General features: G+C 41.2%; 1 protein-coding gene across 1 annotated transcript in view; it reads right to left on the reverse strand.

Moving 5' to 3' along the window:
- Positions 1-413: 413 nt before the first annotated feature.
- The window catches only part of LOC309338003 (uncharacterized protein), a 138,436-nt gene continuing 122,927 nt past the window's right edge, over positions 414-15,922 (reverse strand). The window contains exon 3 of the transcript XR_014154569.1: positions 414-444. The gene's annotated coding sequence lies outside the window, so the exon portion shown is untranslated. The remainder of the gene's footprint in view (positions 445-15,922) is intronic.

The raw sequence follows: 15,922 nt of genomic DNA on the forward strand, positions 1-15,922 counted from the left end.
AGTTAGATCTGAGCCACCAGTTTTTACTGCCCATGGGAAATGCAATCTGCATAGTTCGCATTCATATGAACATCGGCAGTACCAAAACTCCTTTGTGGGCAGATGAAAACCTTGAGGCTCTGATGCTTAAAAGAAGATGAAGAAACTAGAGTTGTAGCATAAGAAAGGAATCACAGTTCGTACTACTGAAAACAGGTTTAATATGCACTGAGTATATTATCAGTTATACTGATTTATAATATCATTGATCACTATTTCCTTTAGCACAAGCAACACCCTGCTTCTGCTTCTTCCTGTGGAGGTATAGATCAGGAAATCAGGATTAAAAATGAGCAAACATTTACACGTGAGTGGGACCAACTCAATGGATATCACTTACTCCTGCAGCAGGTTCCATTATTATCACAGGTGGCCCTCCATATAGTTCACACAGCAAATCTTGCCCTGTGTAAAAGAGAAGGGAAATAAATTCGTTTAAACGGGGCAAAAGGGTTGCCAACTACTTTTTTTCCTAACTAGAACCCTGCGTATTTAATGGGATGACCAACTTTTACAGGCTTCTGTTGCCTCTCAACCTGCTAACTACTTTGTCAGTGGCCAACATTAGCAAGGGTCAGATCGGTCCTCCTTCACTACAAACACTCCAGCTGATTCCTGAACCTTGTAAGGGGGCTGACACTCAGCTGCACCCAGCCAGTTGGGTGGGTTTTGAATAATAAAATTGTGTTTATTATTATTACTGCTCCTTAGATCTTTCAGAACAGCTGCCACCTAAATTTTACAGGTTGCTAATGGAAGGGGAGAAAAATGAGCAGATAATGTACCCACAGACCCACAGACCTGCCAATTGAGTCAGCCTTCATTCCATTCTACTAAAGGTTCCCCTTTGTTTTCAACATCTGCCAATCAGAATTACAGCTGTTCTGAGCTTCAGAAATACCTTGCCATTTGTGCCCTGTCTGAGAATGGTATTTTCTGGATTCTCCCCTGTAGTGTTGCTAATGTGTCTTGCTCAGCTCACACCCAACTGTGCTGGCTATAGTCTTTCACAACTTGGAACCCAAACGCTGTAAACCTCTTGGTTCATGTGGGAACCAATGACACTGCAAGCAATAGCCTCCAGAAGATCAAAAGAGACTATGAGGCTCTGGGCAGGAAATTGAAGCAATTAAATGCACAAATTGTCATCTCATCTGTCCTCCCAGCTGAACGACATGGCCCAGGGAGAGAGGGAAAAATAGTAGAAGTGAACAGCTGGCTTCGCAAATGGTGTAAACAGGAACAGTTTGGATTCTTAGATCACGGACTGCAGTTTCTTGAAGATGGACTTCTGGCAAGCAATGGGCTGCACCTCACAACGGTTGGGAGGAATGTTTTTGCCAAAAATCTCAGAAACCTCATCAGGAGGGCTTTAAACTGACTAATGTGGGGGAGGGAGACAGTGCTCCTGAAGGTAGGAGTCTATCAATTGATGAAGATGATCATCCAAATGTCATAGACCAAATGGAGCAAACAGCACGCAGACCTAGTGGTGGGAGGAAAAAATCCTTAAATAAGAGACACGGGGGGAATGATTAATGGACTTCAATGTCTTACACTAATGCACAAAGCATGGGAAATAAACAATATGAGCTTGAGCTCTTGGTACAGCAAACTAAATATGACATAATAGGCATCACTGAAACCTGGTGGGATAAGTCCCACGACTGGAATGTAATAATGGAGGGATACAATCTATTTCAGAGAAACAGACCAGATAAGAAAGGCGGAGGAGTGGCGTTATATGTCAGGGATGTGCATACCTGTGAAGAGATCCAAGATTTAGAACCTCAAAGCCAAAGTGAGAGCATTTGGGTCAAAATTAAGGGAGAGAAGAATAACAGGGACCTCATTGTGGGAGTTTACTATAGATCCCCAAGCCAAACGGAGGACATAGATGATGCCTTCCTGGAACAGATGGCCAAGCATGCAAAAGGAAGGGAGATAGAAGGAATGGGGGACTTCAATTACCCGGATATTTGCTGGATGTCAAACTCAGCCAAGAGCATAAGGTCAAACAGATTCCTCACTGGCCTTGCAGACAACTTCGTTGTCCAGAGAGTGGGAGAAGCAACAAGAGGAACAGCCATTTTAGATCTGGTCCTAACCAACGTTGATGACCTGGTTAGTGGGGAGAAGTGGAAGGATCATTAGGCGCGAGTGATCATGCTCTTCTGAAGTTTACTATACAGCGGAAAGGAGCAGCCAAGCATACTAGGACTCAATTTCTTGACTTTAAGAAAGCCGACTTCATAAAACTTAGGGAAGTGCTGGGTGAGATCCCATGGACAGTAATACTAAAAGGAAAGGGAGTTCATGATGGCTGGGAGTTTGTTAAGAAGGAAATAGTAAAAGCACAACTTCAGGCAATACCAATGAGACGGAAACATGGAAGGTGCCTAAAGAAGCCAGGGTGGCTATCTATAGAACTTTTAACTGAGTTAACATTAAAAAAGGATGTGTACAAAAAATGGAAAAGGGGGGAAACCACCAAAGAGGAATTCAAACAAATAGCCAGCACATGTAGACACAAAGTCAGAAAAGCTAAAGCACAGAATGAACTCAGGCTTGCTAGAGAGGTTAAAAGCAACAAAAAAAGGCTTTTATGGGTATGTTTGTAGCAAAAGGAAGAACAAAGAAACAGTGGGGTCACTCAGAGGAGAAGATGGTGAAATGCAAACAGGGGACACAGAAAGGGCTGAACTCCTCAATGCCTTCTTTGCCTCAGTCTTCTCCGATAAAGAAAACAATGCCCGACCTGAAGAATTTGGAGCAAATGATTCAGCAGAGGAAACACAGCCCAGAATAACTAAGGAGATAGTACAAGAATACTTGGCTAGTTTAGATGTATTCAAGTCTCCAGGGCCAGATGAACTGCATCCAAGAGTATTAAAAGAACTGGCAGATGTGATCTCAGAACCACTGGCAGTCATCTTTGAGAATTCCTGGAGAACAGGCGAAGTCCCGGCAGACTGGAGGAGGGCAAATGTTGTCCCTATTTTCAAAAAGGGGAAAAGAGAGGACCCAAATAATTACCGCCCAGTCAGTCTGACATCAATACCAGGGAAGATTCTGGAGCAGATCATTAAGCAAACAGTCTGTGAGCACCTAGAAAGGAATACTGTGATCACCAATAGTCAGCATGGATTTCTGAAAAATAAGTCATGTCACACTAACCTGATCTCGTTTTTTGACAGAATTACAAGCCTGGTAGATGAAGGGAACGCAGTGGATGTAGCCTACCTTGATTTCAGCAAGGCATTTGACAAGGTGCCCCATGATATTCTTGTAAAGAAGCTGGTAAAATGTGGACTTGACTATGCTACCACTCAGTGGATTTGTAACTGGCTGACTGACCGAACCCAAAGGGTGCTCATCAATGGTTCCTCTTCATCCTGGAGAAGAGTGACTAGTGGGGTGCCACAGGGTTCTGTCTTGGGCCCGGTCTTATTCAACATCTTTATCAACGACTTGGATGATGGACTCAAGGGCATCCTGATCAAATTTGCAGATGACACCAAACTGGGAGGGGTGGCTAACACCCCAGAGGACAGGATCACACTTCAAAATGACCTTGACAGATTAGAGAACTGAGCCATAACAAACAAGATGAATTTTAACAGGGAGAAATGTAAAGTATTGCACTTGGGCAAAAAAAAATGAGAGGCACAAATACAAGATGGGTGACACCTGGCTTGAGAGCAGTACATGTGAAAAGGATCTAGGAGTCTTGGTTGACCACAAACTTGACATGAGCCAACAGTGTGACGCGGCAGCTAAAAAAGCCAATGCTATTCTGGGCTGCATCAATAGGAGTATAGCATCTAGATCAAGGGAAGTAATAGTGCCACTGTATTCTGCTCCGGTCAGACCTCACCTGGAGTACTGTGTCCAGTTCTGGGCACCACAATTCAAGAAGGACACTGACAAACTGGAACGTGTCCAGAGGAGGGCAACCAAAATGGTCAAAGGCCTGGAAACGATGCCTTATGAGGAATGGCTAAGGGAGCTGGACATGTTTAGCCTGGAGAAGAGGATATTAAGGGATGATATGATAGCCATGTTCAAATATATAAAAGGATGTCATATAGAGGAGGGAGAAAGGTTGTTTTCTGCTGCTCCAGAGAAGCGGACACGGAGCAATGGTTCCAAACTACAAGAAAGAAGATTCCACCTAAACATTAGGAAGAACTTCCTGACAGTAAGAGCTGTTCGACAGTGGAATTTGCTGCCAAGGAGTGTGGTGGAGTCTTCTTCTTTGGAGGTCTTTAAGCAGAGGCTTGACAACCATATGTCAGGAGTGCTCTGATGCTGTTTCCTGCTTGGCGGGGGGTTGGACTCAATGGCCCTTGTGGTCTCTTCCAACTCTATGATTCTATGATTCTATGATTCTATGATTTTATGATTCTATGATTCTAGTTCTTCAGGGTTTCCATCTGGGAAAATAGCTGGGATTGAATCTGAGACCTTCTGCATTTGCAGCAGATGCTCCCCCACTGAGCTTGAACTGCTCTCTTACTTGCAACAACGGGGAAGAGGATGAAGACCAGAGCAAAGCTCAGGTAGAGGAATTTCAGGGCTGGAGTTTCCTCTGAGATCTCTACCAAAGGGAAGGTGCTCTAAGGCAGAAGGAAGTGGAGTTTGGATGGAAAAAAGGAGGTTCTCTTTACTTATAGTGTTGTTGTGCCAAAATAAATTGCCTATGCAACTTATTTATCTTGGAGAGCTTCCTAAGTTTTACCTGAAAGACAACTTTTCTCCTGCTGTTTTCTTTCCATATCAATTAATAGATTTCCTGTCATCTCACAAAAGCTGCTGCCAAATTCACAGCACCTGGATAAAAAGGAAGTGGAATTTTGGGTAACAGCTTGACTGTAATGCAGTTTGATGCAACCTCTTTTGGTTGGACTGTTCAGTTCAACAGCAATTGCAAAGACCAGAACAAAGTTCAGGTAAGGGAACCTCATGCCTAAAATTTTCTCTGAGATCTCTGCTGAAGGGAAAGTGCTCAAGTCTTCTTTGGATGAAACAAGAAGGTTCTTTTTACTTACAGTGCTGCAGAGCCAAAGAGATGTTGAAACATACATTTAACATCCTATCAGAAGGTGGGATAACATCTGTAATTCTGGGATGTCCAGGTCAAATCACAACTGCTGATGGATTTGCAGTCTCCCTGTGACCCTCTGATCATTGTTGGACTATAATTGCCATCATACATGAATTGCAATTCCTACAATCCCTGTGTGGGTTGAACCCAAAGGAAGATGGTGATTAAATTATAAGCAGCATTGGGATGAGGTGAGCCCATTCATGGGAGCCACTGACACTATTTCGCTATCACACCCATACCCACAAACCCACACCCTTTCCTCAGTTCATTTCACTGTCCCCAAAATGGTTTCCTACCATAGTTTCTCCTTCCCACTGCTAATTTCTTTCTCAGTGACCTATGTGCACCCACAAAGCAGTGGCTCCTTAATAATCAGCTCCATTTAGGTCAGGGCTCCAGTCTGGGTTGAATTCAGCCTATCCCACCTGTGTTCACATAACCAGCTTGGCAACGAAACCCAAGCTCTGCCTGGGTGCATGGAAAGCAATGGCTGCAGTTATCTGCTCCTGGGACTCGGGGATGAGGACTCCTATCAAGAGGGATCTTGGGCAGATATGATGCGCTTCCACTGGAGTTGGGTCATATTAAGCCATAGATGCTTTTTTTAAAAAATAAATAAATACAATTTCTCAATTGCAGTTTAATATGCGTTTAATTAGATGATCATATGAACAGACTGATCTTTATTTCATTGTCTGCTTTCACAAATCGATTGATCAGGCCCACTTCCACAAGCAAAGATCCAGAAGAATCAGCGTAGCAATCAGGCTTTCACACCTATGGAGGTGGGCTGCTCACTGATGTCATTGAAGGGAACAGCATTGTGCATTGAAGCCACAGTAAGCTGGAAGAGTTAGGCCAGACGGGCAGCATTTGATGATTCCCTTCTGGCAGAACCCTCCATTTCACCACACACTGGGGATTATCCTGAATAAAAGAAAGAAGGAAATCTGTAATCAATCACACTTTCATGAGCTGGGAGTCAGATTGCTCACCTTCAGGAGATGACGGAGGATCGTAGGATTACTGTGTTAGAAAGACTCAAAGGAACATTTAAGGAATCTGTTTTTTTTTTTTAAAAAAAAAAAATTTTATTAGTTTTACAGAATAAGAAAAATAAAAAAGATAAAGTACAAAAGTTTCATAATTCATATTTCTTTTACAGAATCTTTTGGACTTCCCCACATCTTCCCGAATCTGCATTATTTATAGTACCAACTTCAGCATTTTGTTCTCTTATTTCATCACTTATTGTGTCTTTCATTTTGTCATGTTACCCATTTCAACATATTTATAACCCAATGTTCATAATACAAAATCTTTAGCTATTTATTATCTTATTTCATTACTTATTGTATCTTTCAATTCATCATATTACCAAGATCGAAATTATTATAACCCTAATCTTATGTATTTTAATTAAAACATAATGCAATAAAATTTTTTCTTAATTCCACCTCTAACTTCTTGTGCCTTAGTTTTCATTTCACCTAATTGCAATTGCTGGGGCTAATATTTCCTAAAAAGTGCATTTTCTTAACATTCATACAACTTGTAATGTTTTTGCAAATAGTCCTTAAATTTTTTCCAGTCCTCTTCCATTGTTTCTTCTCCCAAGTCTCGGATTCTGCCAGTCATTTCAGCCAGTTCCATATAGTCCATCAACTGCGTCTGCCATTCCTCCAGTGTGGGTAAATCTTGTGTCTTCCAACACTTTGCGATGAGAATTCTTGCTGCTGTTGTAGCATACATGAAAAAAGTTCTGTCCTTCTTTAACACATTCTGGTCTACAATGCCCAGAAGGAAGGCCTCCGGTTTCTTGGGTAAGGTATATCTAAGTACCTTTTTTAACTCATTATAGATCATTTCCCAAAAGGCCTTCACTTTCGGACATGTCCACCAGAGGTGAAAGAATGTCCCTTCCGCCTCTTTACACTTCCAACACTTATTATCAGACAGGTGGTATATCTTAGCAAGCTTGACTGGGGTCATGTACCACCGGTATATCATTTTCATAATATTTTCTTTCAAGGCACTACATGCCGTGAATTTCATTCCGGTGTTCCATAACCTTTCCCAGTCATCAAACATAATGTTATGTCCAATATCCTGTGCCCACTTTATCATGGCGGATTTGACTATCTCATCCTGTGTATTCCATTTAAGCAGCAAGTTATACATTCTTGAGAGTAATTTGTCTTTAGGTTCTAACAATTCTGTCTCTAATTTCGATTTTTACACCTGGAACCCAACCTTTTTGTCTGTTTTAAAAATTTCCCGAATTTGAGCATAATGCAACCAGTCTCGCACCTTGTTTTTTACACTTTCAAAACTCTGCAGCTTCCAATTGTCACCAACTTTTTCAATTAGTTCCCAATATTTTGGCCAGTAGGCCTCCATGTTGAGTCTCTTACGTGCCTTGGCCTCCGCCGGTGAAAGCCACCTTGGTGTTTTACTCTCCAATAAGTCTTTATATTTTGTCCAGACCATAAAAATTGCTCTTCTAACAATATGGTTTTTGAACATTTTGTGAACTTTAACCTTGTCATACCACAAATACGCATGCCACCCAAAAGCGTTATCAAACCCTTCCAGATCTAGGACATCAGTGTTCTCTAACAAAAACCAATCTTTCATCCAGCAGAAGGCTGTAGATTCATAATATAACCTCAAGTCTGGCAGGGCAAATCCCCCCCTTTCTTTCGCATCTGTTAGTATTTTAAACTTAATTCGGGGCTTTTTGCCCTGCCAAACAAACTTAGAAATATCCTTCTGCCACTTTCCAAAACATTCCACTTTGTCCACAATCTGCAGGGTCTGAAACAAAAATAACATTTTCGGCAAAACATTCATCTTTATAGCTGCTATTCGGCCTAACAAGGAAAGTTTTAGTCTTGTCCAAATTTCCAAATCCCTTTTAATTTCTGACCAACATTTCTCATAGTTATCCTTAAACAAATTCAAGTTTTTAGAAGTCAGATACACCCCTAGGTATTTCACCTTTTTAACCACATTTAATCCTGTCTCTTTCAAAAACTCATCTGCTTCTGTAGATGTTAAATTCTTTACTAGAACCTTAGTTTTTTGCTTATTCAACTTAAATCCCGCCACCCGACCATAATCAGAGATTAAATCTAAAACTCTTTTTGTGCTAGGGACTGGCTCCTGTAATGTTAATACCAAGTCATCTGCAAATGCTTTCAATTTGTATTGTTTCACTCCGACCTCAATGCCCCGAACTGACCGGTCCTTTCTAATCATGTTCAAAAGCACCTCCAGGACCGAAATAAACAGTAATGGGGATAGGGGGCACCCCTGTCGTGTCCCTTTTTCAATATTAAATTCCTCCGTCACCACATTGTTTACTATCAATTTAGCTTTTTGTTCTGAATATATTGCTTCTATACCATTTTCAAACCCCCGTCCCACTCCCATCCCTTCCAAATTTTTCTTCATGAACATCCAAGAAATGTTGTCAAAGGCTTTCTCCGCGTCAATAAAAATTAACACCGCTCTAGTGTTAATATTTGTTTGTAAGAGTTCCAAAATGTCAATAATGTTTCTCGTGTTGTCAAACAAATGCCTACCCGGGAGAAAGCCTGCTTGATCTTTATGGATCACTTCATTCAATACTTTTTTAAATCTACTAGCCAAAATATCTGCAAAAATTTTGTAATCCACATTTAGGAGTGAGATGGGACGGTAGTTCTTAAGTTGAGTCTTTTCAGTTTCTGTTTTGGGAATCAATGTGATGAAAGCTTCTTTCCACGTTTCTGGTGCCTTCTTACCCTCCATGATCTGGTTGCATACCTCCATCAAGGGTTGTATCAAATAGTCCTTCAAAACCTTATAATATTTGGAGGTAAGTCCATCAGGGCCTGGAGATTTGCCTAGTTGGAGGTTCTGTATGGCACTCTCGATTTCCTGCTGTGAAACTTTAACATTCAGGGTTGTTCTCATTTCCTGGGAAATTTTTTGTAATCCGTTAGTTTTAATAAATTGATCCATCTCGGATTCTTTCTGCGGCCCTTGTGCATAAAGATCTTTGAAATATCTCTGGAAACATTTTCTGATTTCTTCAGGTTTCTGAACCATTCTCCCTTCAATCTCTAGATTTGTAACTGTATTTAGTTTTTGTCTTTTTTTCAACTGCCATGCTAGCAGTTTCCCACACTTGTTAGCTGATTCGAAAGATCTTTGTCTCATTTGTTTAATTTTCCACTCCACTTCTTGATTTATCAGTTTCATGTATTGGGCCTGGAAAAATTTCACTTCTCTCAGCACTTCCTTAGACTTGGGCCTGGATCTTAATTTTCTTTCTCCTTCACTTATTCTCTCCAGTATCTTCTGCTTCTTTTCATTCCAGAGTCTTTTCTTTACAGTGTTTTGTTGTATTAGAAACCCTCTCATAACCGCTTTACTTGCGTCCCAGATTGTTCTTTTTTCCACCGTAGTGTTTAGATTTATCTCAAAATAATCTTTTAAAGTTTTTTGGGCCTTCTTCACAATCTCCTGATCTCTGAATAAGGTGTCATTCATTTTCCATCGGAAGGATCCGGTTATGTTTAGTCTCAATTCCATTTTCAAAGCATTATGGTCGGAGCAAGTTTTTGGGCAAATTTCCACTTTTCTAGTTTTAGGTGCCAGTCCTTTAGTTGTCCATATTTGGTCGATTCGTGTCCATGACAGATGAGCTTCAGAAAAGAAAGTTCCTTCTTTTCCTAAGGGGTTCTTGACTCTCCATATATCAATCAAATCCATATTGTCCGTCATTTCAAAAAAAGTTTTAGGTAGTCTGCCATCTTTTGTTATATTTGCACTTTGCGACTTATCCATGTTTACAGAAACAACCCCGTTCATGTCTCCCAACATAATGATGTTGTTATAGTCTAAATAGTCCAGTAAAGTCTCATGCAGCTTCTTAAAAAATTCTGATTTTCCATCATTTGGTGCATAGATTCCTAATATCAGAAATTTTTCTCCGTGTGTGTAAATTTCAATAGCCAAAATTCTGCCTTGTTCATCTTTAAATAGAAATTTCGGTGACAGGTTCTCCTTTGCATATATCACCACTCCTCTTTTCTTAACTCTGTCCGAAAAAATAAATTCTTGGCCTAGCCTTTTATTAATTAGCACTTTCCGATGGAGCCTTGTCACATGTGTTTCTTGCAGGCAAATAATGTCCAATTGTTCTTTCTTCAAAATGTGAAATACCTTCCTTCTTTTTTCTGGAGAATTTCCGCCATTTATATTCCAACTAAGAAGTTGCAGAGACATCCTGAATCAATTTGTAGGCCTTACAATGGGGTGTTTAGGATTCCCCCGTTCCCGGCGGTGGTAGTGATGGTCCAGCTCCAGGCTGTTTAGTTTCTGGTAATGGAGGTGGCCAAGACGCAACTGCTCCTTTCTGGAGGTCTTCCCCGTGGTCGTGAAGAAACTTCTGCTGGTCCTCTGGTGTTCTAATTCTTACTTTCCTTCCTTTATAGCTGAACGATAGTCCTTGCGGGAACTCCCACCTGTAAGGGATTGTGTTGTTTCTCAGCAACTTTGCCAGTTCTATGTATGAGGCTCTAAGATCCAATAGCAATTTGGGTATATCTCTATAAATTTCAGCCTTTTTGCCTTCTATCTCTAAAGATTTTTTGAAATGTAGGCCTAGTATCTTGTCTCTTTCTTCTCTTGATCTCAAAATAACCAAACAGTCTCTGGCCTTGTCTTTCTTCACCGATCTGCCCAGTCTAAATGCAGTCACAATTTTAAAGTCTTTATCTTCTTCTATTCCCCAGAATTTGGAGAATAAAAGTGTCAAGAATCCTTCCAAATTGCCTTCCTCCAATTCTGGGACAGCTCTCAGCCTAAGGTTATTTTCCTTGTTTCTCAATTCAACCATCGACAGGTAGGCCTGCTGTTCCCCTACCTGTCTTTGCAGGGGCTTGATTTCACCTTTAATCTCATCAACTTTTTTACTTGCTTGCTCCGCTTTTTGATAAGCTTCCACAGCTAATTTATGATTTTCAGCTGTTGCTCCTTGTAAATTCTCAATTGCCTGAGTATTCTGAGAGACCTTTTCAGATAGTGCACTGATAGTGGATGTTGCTTGGTCTATTTTTAGTGATTGATTGTCCACTTTTTGATTTAAAATTGCTAATTGTTCTAAAATTTGTTTCAAAACTGTGTCAGATCCTCCTGTTGCCATGTCCTCCACAGCAGGCTGTTCGGCCTCCACCTCCTGTGCTATCAGGACGGTTGGAACAGATGATCTACGGTGATGAGCTAAGGTTGTTTGGACGAGTTGCACAGGCTTCCTTTCTTTTTCTTTTTCTCTTTCTCTAGCTTTTGCTGCTCTTGTTTTCCCTGTGCCACTCATTCCACACCTGCCTCTTGTTCAAGGTCAAATTATCCTTTATTCCATGAGAAAGCAAGTCCAGAGTACAAACAATTAAACCACAGAGATTCCAAACAAAATATATTTCCCAGGCCTCTGTAACTCCACAATCCTCTAGGGGGAGTATCTTAAAATTTCAAGGAAGGAGAGGATTTTTCCGCCATTTAAAGTTTCTGTGATCTCTTTTTTTAATTTGTAATTCCAAGACAAAAGAAAGGTTCGCAGAGTCCTCTACTTTTTAAACTAAAGCCACAAGGAGCCAGAGAGGTATCTGCAACAGTGTTTTAAACATTGAAGTCTCAATATATGTAGCAACTTAAAATCTTGTTACAGTAGTCCGCAGTTTGACAGCTCAATTACGCACTGACAGCCCGACGACTTGCGTTCTTGAAACAAAGTTCCAAATACAAGTCCCGTAAGCTTAGATAAGATCTCTCTTAGTCTTTTAAATAAGAAGACTGCAAATTCTGTAAATGCACAATAGTTCCACTTTATAAAGTTCCCTTAAACGCCTCAGCGCTCCTCTATGTCTATGCTTTGATCTTGTAAGCAGTGTCGGGAGACGGACTTCCTTTTACTCGTCTCCCGTTTTCAAACCCGGAAAAAAAAATTTTTAAGTCCAAATTGTGGTTCACTTTACTCACGGGTATGTTACTTGCCAAATTGATGTTCACAGGAAGAAAGGTCGGCGCTCATCAGCAGCAGCCGCGCGGCTTCGCCTCCCGCAGAAAGAGCGATGAACTCACAGCGCCGCTCCCCCTTTCGCGCTCCGGAGCCCCTTACGGGGTCCCTTCGTCGCTTCTGGGGGGGTTCCTGGCGCCCGCCGAGTCCCACGGCCACGGGCTCCCTCTGCCCGTGGTTTTTCCTAACGGGTCGCCGCTATGCCGCAGCGAGCGACCCTTTTCTGCGGAGCCCCTCTTCAGAGAATGAAGAGGACCGCCATCGCTGTTTCGCGCCGCCTCCGGAAGTCGGAACATTTAAGGAATCTGTAGCAGAAAGGAAGAGGACATACAGGCTCAGCCCCTGTTCCTTCAGCAGCAGCAGACTGCTGGCTCATCCTCACTTACTCAGCGCTGTCTTAACATTTTGGAGAGTTAGAAGAAGAAGAAGAGTTTGGATTTGATATCCCGCCTTTCACTCCCTTTTTAAAGAGTCTCAAAGCGGCTAATATTCTCCTTTCCCTTCCTCCCCCACAACAAACACTCTGTGAGGTGAGTGGGAGAGATTTCAAAGAAGTGTGACTGGCCCAAGGTCACCCAGCAGCTGCATGTGGAGGAGCGGAGACGCGAACCTGGTTCCCCAGATTACGAGACTACCGCTCTTTACCACTACACCACACTGGCTCTCTCAGGAGACCTGAGGATCCCCTACTCCATTGCTGTAGGAGGTGATGGCAAAGGCTGGACCCTCAAAGTGACACAGCATCTTGCAGGAAAGGTGGTGCTATTATTTTATCTTTTATTCTAATATTTATATGGCACCTTCTCCTGGACAGAAAGATGGTAACTGATTTAGATGGACAGGCATTAAGAAGAAAGTTCTGATTTGACTGAAGTTCTGGTCAACATCGTTTTTTGATAGAATGGTCACATTTACAGGGACCTTATTTATTTATCTGCTGTATTTTTATCCTTTTTTCCAAAATATAGCATTTCACTGGGACTTACAGATAGCATTTTTTAAAAGAAGGGAAAACATCCCCTGATCCTAGACTTATAATCAAAAAAGGCAAGAAACAAAAATCTATTTTCAATTTTTCTCCTTATACTTCTGTGCTTTATCTTCTGTGTTTATCTTTTGAACTACCCTGGGATATTTTGATGAAGAGTGGTATATAAGTCAAATAAATAATATAATTAAAATAGTTTTATATGAATAGTTTTATATGAAGTGATTAGAGATATTTGTGCCCCAGTCTCCTTTGGGAAGAAGAGCAGGATAAAGTTCAGTGAATGTACAGCTGGATGGAGAGCCAAAAGTGACCTGGAGATCTACTGGTCCCACCCTTGCTCAATGCAAGATCTTCAATGACAAGATCCCTCACAGATTGTCCCTCAAAACTTGCTTCTTTGTTATCCCCCCCCCCTTTGTTTCCAGTCCTGCCCTCTGGAAAAATGTCCCATTGCAGCCTGGCAAATATTAACCTTCTCTTCTCCAGGTTGAACATGCTGAGCTCCTCCAATATTCCCCAAAAGAAACAGCTTTCAAATCTTGTACCCTTCTGGTCACCAACCTTGGAAAACACTTGAATCACTCATTTACCCTCTTAAAACCTGGGTTCAGAACCGGGCACAATCTAGAATAAATCTATTAAATTGTTTCTTGTCTCCAGCCTCAGATTGCAGTTGCCTTTCAATTCATTTCTCAAAAATTTCTAAAAGGCAGCATTAAAAGGTAAAGGTAAGTTCTAACAGTTCCGTTTCTAACTTCGATTTTTCCACCTGGAATCCTAATTTTTTATCAAGTTTAAAAACTTCTTTAATCTGAGCATAGTGTAACCAATCTCGCACTTTGTCTTTCATTTTCTCCTGACTCTGCAATTTCCAATTATCTCCATCTTTTTCTAGTATTTCCCAATACTTCGGCCATTTGGCCTCCATATTGAGTCTTTTCCGGGCCTTAGCTTCCAATGGTGAAAGCCACCTTGGAGTTTTATTTTCCAATAAGTCTTTGTATTTTGTCCAGACATTAAACACTGCTTTTCTGACAATATGGTTCTTGAAATTCTTGTTAATCTTAACCTTGTCATACCATAGATATGCATGCCAACCAAACGCATTGTCAAAACCTTCCAAATCTAATACATCAGTGTCCTCGAGAAGCAGCCAATCTTTCAACCAGCAAAAAGCTGCTGATTCATAATACAGCCTTAAGAACTGTTAGAGCCTAAGACTAAGGTACTTTCAAGAATGTATAACTTGCTGTTAAAATGGAACACACAAGATGAAATGGTTAAATCGGCTATGATAAAGTGGGCACAGGACATTGGGTATAATATTATGTTTGAGGACTGGGAAAAGTTATGGTCTACTGGGCTGAATTTCACTGCATGTAATGCTTTGAAAGAAAATGTAATGAAAATGATATATAGATGGTACATGACCCCAGTCAAACTTGCAAAAATATACCACTTGTCTGATAATAAGTGTTGGAAATGTAAGGAAAATGAAGGAACGTTCTTTCACCTTTGGTGGACTTACCCCAAAGTGAAGGCTTTCTGGGAAATGATATATAATGAGCTGAAAAAGGTATTTAAGTATACCTTCCTTAAGAAACCAGAGGCCTTCCTTTTGGGTATTGTTGGCCAAGGGGTGCTAAAGAAGGATCGAACATTTTTTATGTATGCAACAACAGCAGCAAGGATACTCGTTGCCAAGCATTGGAAAACTCAAGATCTACCCACACTGGAAGAGTGGCAGATGCAACTGATAGACTATATGGAACTGGCCGAGATGACGGGCAGAATCCGAGACCTGGGAGAGGAGACGGTGGAAGAAGATTGGAAAAAATTTAAGATTTATTTGCAAAAATATTGTAAATTGTATGAATGTTAAGCAGGATGCTTGATCATAAACAATTTGGCACCATCGAAATGGATGAAGTGAATTATGAAGATAAGTTAAACTCAAGAAAAAAATCAAATTTTTAGATAACTATTAGGCTAAGTTTAATGTTTTAAAATGTGAAATGAATATATCTAAAATTTAAGATATAACATTGGAAAATTAGATTGCAAGGTGGGGACAAGGTGATAAATTGCTGGATTAATTTTTATAAATTTGGAACGTAGGAGCGGGAGATGTGAGGAAGTCCAAAGAGGACAAGAAAATATGTTATAAAAAGTGATATTTTTGTATGTTTTGTTTGGTGTGTTGTAACTAAAAAACTTTTAATAAATATATTAAAAAAAAAAAGTAAAGGTAAGTTGACGGTTGGCGCCGTCGGCGAATGGCGGAGTTCCTCCGACCGGAGGAACGGGCTCCGTGGAAACTGGGTCTTCCCACCGCGGTGAGGGTGGGGACCCGCTAGAAACCTCAGGCGGAGAAGCCTGGGAACATGGGGTTCGGCAAAGCACCAAGAGAGCCTCCCCTACTCGCGAGGAAACCCCTTTTCGGGGCTCCGGAGCGAAGTGGGGTGAGCAGCGCGGTGCAACGGACCGATTGCTATTTCCACGGAGGGAAGCCGCATAGCCATCGCCGGAGAGCGCTGACTTTTTCCTGATTGACATTTGGACTCTAAACAAGTACCCGTGAGTAAAAACGGAGGATTTGATCAAGGAAAAAATTTTCTGAATTAGGCACGAAGCGGGAAGGTCTAAACAGGAAGTCCGCCACCCGCTTTTTGTAAATAGAGTGAAGCAAAGATCGTACAAACTAAATAGCCTTGAA

Source organism: Podarcis erhardii, assembly GCF_964252035.2.
Source record: "Podarcis erhardii genome assembly, chromosome: 3".
In the NCBI taxonomy this organism is placed as follows: domain Eukaryota; kingdom Metazoa; phylum Chordata; class Lepidosauria; order Squamata; family Lacertidae; genus Podarcis; species Podarcis erhardii.